This window comes from Marmota marmota, unplaced genomic scaffold (assembly GCF_001458135.2).
Source record: "Marmota marmota marmota unplaced genomic scaffold, marMar, whole genome shotgun sequence".
NCBI lineage: Eukaryota > Metazoa > Chordata > Mammalia > Rodentia > Sciuridae > Marmota > Marmota marmota.
In genome coordinates, this window is record NW_025999944.1 from 5,468,995 (window position 1) to 5,480,824 (window position 11,830).

An 11,830-nucleotide genomic window follows, 5' to 3' on the forward strand; every position below is an offset into this window, starting at 1 on the left:
AGGTGCTATAAATGGACACGAAGGCCCCAGGGACAAATACAATATCAAAGGTCCTTAGCAGGTGCATCCCCTACTCAACTTCAGGCCTGGCTTCTCCTGGAGTGACCTCGTGTACCCCCACACTCGGGAAAGCTCTGGGCATTCGCTTTCCTTGAAGGCCATCTCTCCTTCTCCAGGCCTTTCTTATTTATTTCTACCAGATTAAACTATTCTCAGGATTATTAGTATTATTGTTTGTTCAGGATATTATTTATGTCATGGCTTTGCATCAAAATCATTTTGACTTAACTGTAGAGTTGACTGGTTTATTTGCTATTACTTTTTAACAGACCAGTATATCTTCTCTTCTTCTTTTTTAAATGACTTACTTTTCATTCTTTCTGTTTTTTGTTTTTGCTGGAGTGTATCCTACATACTTATTTCAGGGATGGTCAGTAAGTGATCAACTTTTTGAGTCTACTGAAATCTGCAATAACCCTTATTATTCTTTCCTACTTGACTTAGTTTGAGGCTAAGATTCTAGTAGCACAGAGTTTTCCTTAAGCAATGACACAATTCCTTCATGCTTTCTGGCATTCAATTCTGCCAATTAGTTCATGAAGTTTCTTGTTTCTCAGTGGTTAACTCATCTGTTTGTCTCTCCCACCTTTGGAAAGGTTTTAATTTTTCCTTTATTTTGGGGACTTGAAATGTTATTATTATTTATCTAAATATAAGGTGTGGGTCTTTTTTTTTTAACTTCTCATTCTTTGAAATAAAGAGTCTTCTTTTTCAGTGCTGAGAATTTTTCTTGTAGTAGATATTTAATTGTCTGATCTCTTCGAATATATCTATTTTTCTATTTTGGACTTTTGTTTAGATGAACTCTGGTAATTCCAGGTCTCTTTTCGGTGTCATTTGATCTTTTCTTCACATTTAGTCTATAGTGGCTATTTTTGTTTTCTTCTGAGAGTAGTCCTCAGTTCAATCACCCAACCCATTTACTCTCTACTTGTGTCCATTATGTAGTTCAGTCCAATTATATAATTTTTCTTTTTTTAAATTTATGCAGTTTTAAAAGTTTGAAAACCATATTTTAAATTTCCAAGATCTCTTGTGACTTTCATGGGTTTCCTATTCTCTCAAATATGAAACTGTCCATTACATTTATTAAAAATATTATTTCACTTGCTCTATTAACTGCTTTCCTTAAACCTAGTTCTTCAGGTCGTTGAGCTAGTTGACTTGGCCTTAGTGAACTGTGTTAGAGCCTCTCCAGAACAGTACCAAGATATCTTTGTTCAGGATGGTGTGCTTCGTGAATCAAATCTGGTGGAGCAATTAGGGTTTGGCTGTGACTCCCTACCATGAGTAGGACAGGCCTCTCACCAACTGACCTAAGGTCCTTTGGTTTTATGGATCAAGTAAGACCTTGAGGATGCATGTATGTATCTATTTTAGTTCCAAGGTCTTTGAATTCATTAGCCATCTGTAAAGATTCCTATGAGTCAAAAATATTTTTATTACTAGTTTAACCCTTCTGATGTTTTGGTGGCTATAACAATGGTTCCCACTTTGTCCTCACGAGGAAATGCTGTCCCTTACAGCTGTGGTCCCATTATCATCATTGAAGTCAAGCATCCCATGCCAATGGCAGTATCTGCTATCTCCACTGCTGGCCTGGGCTTACCTTTCCTTCAACAGGATATTGTTCAATGTCTTGGTGAAGGAATATTCACTGGGGAGAGTTGCTAGTGGAGGGTGTGCTGGTTGTTTACGCTTATCTTCCTAAATATTGAACTAGCTTCTGGTACTTCACCTTTATTTGGTGTGGGCCACTAATTACAGTCAGTCCCATTGAAAGCGTTGAGACACCTAGAATTATTCTCAGCTATGAAAGCCAAAACATTGCATGTCATCCATGATGATAAATTCCTGAAGCAAATTGTGCTTCCTCTGTTCCTGAGCTCAAATAGGCAGAATCCATTCCCACGTGAGTTCCTTGAATTGTTTTCCAATACAAATTTGCAGAAATTTGTAGTTATTTTAGTGAATTGGCCTTCTTCCTTCTGGTTTGACCTTGTAATTAGGATCCTAAGGAAAACTAAGATCAATTCTTACAACAGAGGAGGAAGTACTGAGGGGTGGTAGGGCTGAGGCATAACCAGAATTGTCATTTTCTGAAATGGTAAGTCTTTCAGGTGACATTATTTTGCTGCTGGAAGCAAGTCAGGGTCATTCTCGTTAGAAAGAGGAGCGATGGCTGAGTCCTGCTGACAAGGAGGTGGGGCTGCAGGTTTGGGCACCCATCTCCCAGCATCACGCCTTCAGGTCTCAGCAGTCCTCTTTCCCATAACAGTCTCCATTCTCACAGCCCAGAGGCTGTGAACCTCCCTGTGCTGCTACTCACAACTGCAGGTACAGACTTGCTTTAGTTACGTAGCCAACGTGACCTTAGCTCTACGTATAGAGCTAAATGTTGTCTATGTTAAAGGAACCACAGGAAGCGCCTGGTTCTCGCTGAGCCTTAAGTAGAGAATTTCAACCCCAGGACCTCTCATTTCTCAGCACATTAGAAATAGTTAGCTCACCCCTCCGATCCCAATGTCCTGGGAAGCAGTCTTACTGCGCTCTGGTATCTGATTTGGTTTGCCTGCATCCTGACTTCAAGAAGCTCAGAAAATGCCACTCTTTGTAACCCAGGCTTCAGAGCCTTCACACCCAAGAAGCAGGAGATAGTTTCAGGTTCCTATCCTTGTTGATCTGTTCCCTGGAAACTTCCCTCCTGCCGAATTATTTTTAATGTTGAGTTCTCTTGCAGATAACAGAGACCACTGTAGCCATTTTTACCCTGAGGGCACTTAATAGGTGAGGTACTCTTAAAATCACAGGAGGGGCTGGGGGGATGGCTTTCAGGAGAAATTTCTCCAGGAACAACACTGAAAAAGTGGGTAAGGTGGTTGCTGCCTCTTTCATGGTCAGGGTACCAGAAAGGTTAGCAAGCTGGGGGATAAGGAAGCCATTGCTGTCTCCAGGAGAGAGGGGAAGCCATCTCTACCATGATGGGCTCCTGAGCACACCGAGTTTGCTATAATTCATTCAAGGGGCCTGCAGACTGGCTCTCAACATGCATGAGTCCAGGGCCTTGACATTGGGACCTTAGTGACCAACACTATAGTAGAACTGAGTTTCTCCCACAACTGAGCTTTGCAGAAGAAACAGTGGAAGCAGAAGGAATCCTGTCACTGCCTTGCTGTTTTCTTCCAAATCTCATAAGGATGTAAACACTAGTGGTAGTGAGGCTGTGGATCAAACCCCACTGTTATGGTTTGGGCATGAAGTGCACCCTAAAAGCTCTTGTGTTAATGCTCAGAGGTGAAACGATTGGCTTACGAGAGCTATAACTGGATCAGTGGGTTCATCTATTTGGTGGGTTAATGATTTGAAAGGGTTGCTGTGGTGGTGGTAACTGTAGGCAGATGGGGTGGGGCTGGAGGAGTGGGTCGGGGGGGAGGATTATCCTGGGGGATTGTATCTTATTCCCCTGGCTCTTCTCTCTCTCTCTGATTTCAAGCTGCTATGACATGAGTAGCTTTTCTCTGCTATGCCCTTCTGCCCACTTACCCAACCACACTCTGCCCACATTTACCACCAAATTAATCCATATCAGTGAATTAATCCACTAAGTTACAACTTTCATAATCTAATCAGTCCACCCTTGAACATCTTGCCTTGTCTCACACATCAACTCTTGGGGGAACACCTTGTATTTAAATCATAATATATAATTTTTGTCTTTTTCATGAAGTCGTTTGTTGGACATATTTGGATTTTGATGTGGCCAAATTTAGCAATTTTAATTGATAAACCCTGTCTGTTGTCTCTAGTTTAAGAAGACCTTTCCTATCTTGGTTGGAAAACATATTGCTTTTCTAATGCTTTCAGTTTTTTGTTTTGTGCAAAAGATATGAGTTGGGACCTACCTTCATTAAATAGATAATCACTTGTATCAACACACTTAGTTAATAGCTAATTCTTCTCTAGAACTTGAAATGCCACATTTATAACATACTAATGTACATAAATATATAAGCTTGTTTCTGGGCTCTTTATTTTATGTCAAGGATTTATTTGTCTAGTTTCATGAATTAATTTCCATAATATTATAATTCATCTTATTATTTGGTAGGATGAATCATTTTATCTTGTTCTCCTTTTTTATAATTATCTTGGCTGTTCTTACACATTTACTTTTTCATAGTACTTTTAGAATTAGCTTGTCAAATTCTATTAAAAATTCTTGAGATTTTTATTGTAATTGAATTAACTTTATAGATTAACTTGGAAAGTTTGATATCTTTATGATATTGAATCATTCTATCCAATAACATCACATGTCTCTCCACTCATTCTGGCCTCATTTTATTCCTTCTATAAAGTTTTATAGCATTTTTCCAAAAAGTTCTTGAATATAAGCTTTATTCCTAAAAGCCTTCCACTGTTTGCTTCTTTTATGGTAAATAGGATCTTTTTACAGGTAATATATTGATTGGGGAATATTGCTCTTGCACCTGATTTCCTTGCCGAAATATTTCTAGTTTGCACTAGTTAAAGTTTATGTGATTTTTAAGTGGGAAAAATCTTCAACTAGGATAGTAAGGCAGAAATTACACATAAAATTTTGCTAGTTTTTTTTTTTCAGAAAAATAAATAACTAAAAATGAAAAACATCATAAAAGTATTGAAAGATAGCAATATGAAGCAATATTTGAAATACATAATAAAAAGTTATTAATATTATCTATAGGCAGATATTTCTTTTTTGGGGGGTGGGTATTGGGGATTGAACTCAGAGGCATGGAACTACATTCCCCCAGCCCTATTTTTTATTTTATTTACAGAGAATGTCTCATGAGTTCCTTAGAGCCTTGCTTTTGCTGAGGCTGGCTTTGAACTCATGATCCTCCTGCCTCAGCCTCCTGAGCCTCTGGGATTCAGACCTTTCTTTATAATAATGAGAAAGATGATCACCATAATAGAAAAAATAGGCAAAAGTCATGAATAAACAGCTTACACAAACAAAAAGAAATACATCTTCAATAAATGTGGGACAAAGGTTCACTCACTAATAAACAGAAAATGTGAATCTGAACGTTACACTTTGATACCTGTCAACTTGGAAAAGGCAGACCACTAATCCTCATTGCTGTCATTAGGGGAAGAGGTGGTCTTTTACACCAACATCCATTTTAGAAGATTCTTTAGTGATACATATCATGAGCCTTGAAAGCTCCTTGCACTTTGACCTAGCCATTTTATTTCTTAGGAATTCCAGGAGATATGTTTCTGACACATGTCAGTGGTTGCACACGACTACGGAGAACTTTCTACGATTTAAACAACTTGCAAAATTCTGGCTTAAATAAAGCTTTTAAGTGACAGAACAATTTTAAATGTCCTAGTATACATTGTAAACCTCAGGAAGATTATAATAAAAGTTCTTTGAGTTTATTTGATTATAAAATCATTTTCAGGGGGAGGAGTAGTGCAGGGGATTTAATTATACACAGTATGACTTGAGAGACATTGGCTTAGTGACATTACTGTGGAAATATGCAAAACTTAGCTAGGAGTACATTTGTTATGACGCTGAACAATATAGCAAGACTTAGTCGATACTCTAAATGCCTAAGAATTGGTAATGTTTAAACAATGCATGCTATATCAATTTAATTGAATACTGTAGTCACAATACACACTTTAGAAAAATAATTAATGCAGAGGAAATGTTCATGACATTTTCTAATGTGAAAATCAGACTATCAAGTTCTAAGTTTAGTACATAATATACTTTGGGGCATATATATGCACAGAAATATGTGTGGAAGAAGAGAATTATCAAAATGTTAATAGGTATAATTGTTGACTCATGATTATTTGTGACTCTAATTTCCTACCTTTGTTAATTTGCTTTTTTTTTCTTTTAATGACCATAAATTACCTCTATTCTAGGAGCAATGTTATTTTTAAAAGTTCTTGGGAATGAATTATTTTTACATTTCAGTCAATTACTGTTGCCTGTGCCCCCTCCCACCCTCCCGTCAATTCTGGTTTTTGTTTGTGGTCTCTGTTCATTTCTGTCGCCAATTGTTTGGATCATGACCGAATTTATTCGCCTGGGCAGCTGTCCTTACTCTTTCAAGGTGACATTTAATATATCAATTTTTAAGTCAGACTTTATCTTCCGTGCAGAAAATAATACCCTTTTAAAGCATCTGCTGCCTTTTAAAATGTGTATTCAGATAGTATCTTTCCATTAATTATTAACCCATAACTGAATGTGTTACATGAAACTTGAGCACTTCCTAGTTCTGAGGTCATTATGTCATGTGAACAGCAGCCTAACAAGGCCCTTGACTCTTGGGCGATGTCTCTGTTTTTAAGCTCTTTCTCCGTTTCAGAGGTGTGGGCCTACTGTGCAGATCTCGGAAGCAATCACTGGCCTAGTTTTTCTTTAAATGAAGGTAACTCTTGTCATAAGCCTGCCTTCCCTGTCTCACTCCAGCTTCCTTGCCCTCCTTCTTACCTTAGTTCCTTATATTGTTCCCAGCCCACGTCCTCGTCCCTAGCCACTTGCTCCAGACCTTTCCCACCATGTCTACCTTCCCCACACATGATGCTTTCTTGCATGACCATGAAGAGTATCCCTCAATTTCCTGACACTGGAAAGCAATCTCATGGACTTCTCTGTTCTTGTAGCTTATGATGCAGATTCTAAATAATGATAGCTCTCAAGGAGGCTGTGGGGCTTGTCCCTGGTTAGCATTGGGGACATATATCTGCATCATGGATTCCAGCTTTTCTTCCCTCTTTAGTGACTGAACATTTCTTCTAACCTGGGTTCCTTCATGCCACGAGGCTCAGTGTCAGGGGGATAAAAGGACATCTCAGCCTGAAAGAGTAGCAGGGACAAGGGCACAGTAGAGGGGAACAGCACAGCGTGGAAAACTTTTGGGTGGGGCTGCAGCACAGCAGTGAATTTGGGTGGTAGTCGGACATCCAAAGGGCCCTGTGGGCCTGGGGTGTGTGGGTCAGTGGGAGAGCACCTGCTAAGCTTGCCCAGGGGCCCGGGTTCCATCCCCAGCCCCACCACAAAACAGAGCTAATAACGAACCCCTCCATCCCCGGAAATAACCCCAACCCCAACCCAGATCAAACCCAAACCAAACAAGCAAAACAAACCCCCACCCAATCCAAAAAACAAACGAAACCCAACAAACAGACAAAGAGTCTCACTCAGGAAGAATCCTGTCGACCATTCAGAGGGATCCCTTGATCTTTTAAATAATCAAATAACTTGACTATGTCTCTATGTTGGAAACACCTGGTGAGAGGCGATGAAGGGCTGGAGGCTGAGCAGGTCAGCCTGGTTGGTATGAAGTGTGAGGCTACCGGAAGGAAGGGCGCGGAGGGCGGAGGATGTTTGAGTGGAGAGAGAGGAATAGCACAATGAGTTGGCAAGAGACAGACACCCAACTCCAAACCACTTAGTTGAGAAAAGAATTCATGGAACTTAATAGTTTCCGTGTCACCATGAATAATCCTTGTGTCCCCATGTACAATCATTAGAAAATATTATGTGGGCCATTCAATAGGATTTAGAAATTGATGCGTCTAAAATTATATAAGCTTATGAATGTTTCAAAATTCTATGATTCAAGGCTAGGGAATCATATCATTTTTATTTTCTCAACATAAATAATCAAATAACTTGACTATGTTTCTATGTCGGGAACACCTGTTGAGAGACAAGGAAGGGCTTATTTTCTCATAAGGGCACCTCCTAATTCAATTTAAGGACAGAGAGGTGGGAAAGACTCCCAATGCCCTGGTACTGTTTAATTCTACCTTGTTTTTGCTTTGCATGTTTTGATGGTGTTATTCAGGTTAAAATATTCCAGGAGTTTTTGTTTTCATCAAATAGAGTCATGAAAAACAGTAAAAAAAAAAAAAGAAAATGTTTCTTCCGTCACTGCTCCTTCTCAATAGTGCAGCTTCTCATGACAGCCACTTCTATTATTTCTTCTGGTTTAAACTAAAAAGACCGGAACCAATCTTTTTTTGTAATTTGAAAGTGTTCACTCCAGATCTGTATGTTTATGTGTCTAGAATGTTCTTCCTTAGGTCTTCCTTTGGTTGCCTCTTCATTTAGGGGCAGGTCAGTGTCATTTATTTAAAAAAATCACCTTGGGCCTCTCCATCTGAATCAGCCTCTGCCTTCCCACTTCCCTTTCTCACGCGGCCTCACTTTCTTGTCCTTACAGAACGTGTCTTGTTCTAAAATCACTACCTCCCTGATAACTTGGCTCTTTGATGTCTGTCCAGAATGTAGTCTGCAAGGAAACTCACCTGATTTCTCGTGATAACATCTGGGGACCTCCACACCTAGAAGAATAGCAGCCACATCACTGGTACTCCCTGAACACCTGTTGAGTGAACAAAATGAAACTCTAACATGCTGAGGTTGAAGGACAGTTTTTGCTAGTTTTGGAATTCCCTGTACTATATATTTCTTGCCTCTGGACATTTGCACTGGCTGTTTCTGTTCTTCAGAATATTTATTTATTTATTTATTTGATACTGGGGAATTGAACCCAGGGGTGCTTAACCACTGAGCCATATCACCAGGCTTTTTATTTTTTATTTGAGATTCATTTATTATTTTTATTTTGTTATCTTGCTGAGTTGCTTAGGGGCTTGCTAAGTTGTTGAGGCTGTCTTTGAACTTGTGATCCTCCTACCTCAGCCTCCCAAGCTGCTGTGATTACAGGCATGCACTGCCACGCCCAGCTCCTCAGAATATTTTGGTCCTAAATACCATCTTTTCAAATATTTGCTTCAATACATTCTCAATGAGCCATACCTGAGCACCTTTATTTAAAATTGCAAGCCCCTTTCTACGTAGAAATCTGGCTGCTTGATCATTCCACATCTGTCTCCCTTGAGAACACGCGTCACCTTGAATCCCTCCACTGTGCCCTTGTTTGTTGCATGTGCTGGACATCTTGGGTGTGTCCCTTGGTGGCTAGCAGATGACTGCCTCTCCCTAGGGACTATTTTTCTGAGCACCCATATCCCTGGTGTCTCTGTTATGTGTCCAACTTTACTCTTTTTACATGGATGTCAGCCAGATTGGTGGAGGATCTGCCTGAAAGCCTCATTTTAACTTAGCTACCTTTTAAAAGACCTGATGTCCAAGTGCAGTCACGTTCGGAGGTCCCAGGGGGTTGGGGATTTAACATGAATTGGGGTGGGGGGACGGGAGGGCACAATTCAGTCCATAACAAGTCCCAGTGAGTACCTCTGCATTTTATCTATACTTGGTTCTAAAAGTTTAAAGCCAACATACAATATATGAAATCTTTAAATGATTCCAGTGCCACGGTCATGGATATTTCCTCCCATTTCACCATCATGCCGTGTTTTAGTTACTTAATTTTTGAAAAGACTCTCCTGTTCAGTTTCTTGATTTGTAGGGCATATAGAATACATTAAATTCAACAGGCTTTTTTTTCCAGCCTGATGTGAGCATTGCCTCCTGGTTGCCTGGCGGTTCGACTTAAATTTAGCTGGATTTGCCATTCTTTGTAGGTAAACTTCTTTTCTCTCTCAGCTTTAGAATAATTGGTTCAGCTCTGCGGTTCTCAGGTCTCCTCTGGAGTTCTCAAGGTCTTCTTTTCTGTCTTTCTCAGTTTCATGTCTTTCTTCAGAACCAGGAAATTCAATTCCTACCTCTTCTCTGTCTCTTCAGATACGTGTTGCCTTCCTAGAAGTTTGGCCTCTGTGTCCCTTAACGCTTCTCTCACCTTCTACATCTGTGTGTCTCCACTCTGGGTTCCGTGGATCTTCTTGATTCTTCCTTTGGGCTGAATGCAGAAGACCTTTCCGAGAGGAGTGGTCCAGGAGGGCTTTGCCCTTGGGAATGGAGGGGTGCGTCTATGGACTAATATGCTATGTATACCCCAGGAATGCCGTAGTTACTAGAGTGAGCTCTCTGGCACACTTGCTCCTTCTCACCATGTGATGCTCTCTGCCATGTTATCATGTGGCAAGGAGACCCTCACCGGGAGCCAAGCACTATGCTCTTGAACTTCCCAGTCTCCAGAGTCATGAGCTAAATAAACCTCTATTCTTTATAAATTATCCAGCCTGTGGTATTCAATGACAGCAACATAAATGGACTAAGATAAGATATTTTCCAGTCTTAATATTGAGTTTTCTATTTTAGGTACTGAATTTTAAATTTCAAAGAGCTGTTTCATAAATAGCTGTATCTATTTTGTAGTTACTTTTTGTGAAGAATAATATAAGCTATATTAATAGAAGAATGTTTTTTTTTGGATTATAAAAGTCAATAAGCTTTTACTACCTCCTTTTTTTCCCCTCTCATTTTGTTCATGTCAGAAAAATTTGGGAATTTTGATTGATTTCTTATTATTACTTTAAAAATACTTTTAAAAACAGTGTCACACAAGGTCAAATATTTGCTTCAAATTCTTTTGATGGTACACACAATGAAACTCATTCATATGTTTTTAATTTAATTCTACATTTTGCCGTTTCTAGTGCTCACTGTCAGTCCTCATGATAGTCTATATTTCCTGGGCTTTTGTTATTTATGTTGAGTTTTCTCCATTCTTTTGTGGATTGTTCTTTTTTCTCTTTCCGGAAAAATCATATTTGGAGGTGATTTCCCGAGTCCTTGCGTAGACGGTGCTCTTCCGATGCTTTTATGTCTAAACGACAAAGTGGCTGGCGTTCCAATTCCTGGGTCATGGTATTATTTTTCACCCACAACCCTAAAGACATTAGTAACCTGCACTTTGGCAATTAGAGGAAAATGAGAGGCCTGCCTTATTTTTTTTCTCTAGCTGCTTGGATGATGGTGTTTGTACCATTATTTTTTTCTTTATCCTTGAAGTGGAAAAAAAAAAAAGGTCACCGAGGTAAATCTAAATGTCAACGTTCTTTTCTTAATGTTGTCCCATTACTTGGCAGGTGTAGGTCTTCAGCACACGAAAACGTTTCTTTCACAGCTGCTTTTTTGTTCTGTAATGTGGATTCTCGTCTCTAGTGAAACGCTGAGGACCCTATTTGAAATTACAGGCCGTTCCTCCCACCTGTCTTCTTTCCGATGGCTTCTAAAACACATCTTTCTTCCTCTGCTCTTGGTAGAATTTCTCACATTTGTCATCTACAGCAGAAAACAGATTCTGGTCTTTGCTGCTCTCAGTGCCGCCTGCTTCCCCTTCTGTATAGGGCTTCTCGGGTTCACTGGTCTCCCGGGGCCATCATCTTTCCTCTCTGCTTTTCCTCGGGTCCTGGTTTGCTCCCTGGAGGCTCACCGAGGTGTTCTCTGCCTCTCGGCTGGGTCTTCCTCTTTACCTCCCAGGTTTCTTTATTTCTCAGGCTTCACTGTCCTTCACCTCTTCATCTTTACATGAGAAAAGGTGCATTCTTTTCTGGTATCTGTTCTAATCAGGCTGGCTTCTCTTTGGGTTCCAGAGCTTTTGGACATTGTTATTATTTGTGCTGTGCTACCCTTTGCTGGAGAGAGGTAGCTTCTCTTAAGGACGAGGGGGTGGGTTTTGCTGGAGGACCTGGGCCACAGGCAATGCCCGCAGTCAACTCCCTGTTGCCAACAGTCTTCTCCTCCGGGGTGTTGAGACTGTTTCTGGGTCCACCTTATTTCCAAGGGAGTTGATTCTATGAGTTGATTCGTTTTCCTCATCTCTCTTCAATCTGGAGGTGGGGGGGCAGGTGGGGATCTCCCCGTCCTCTCTGTGACACT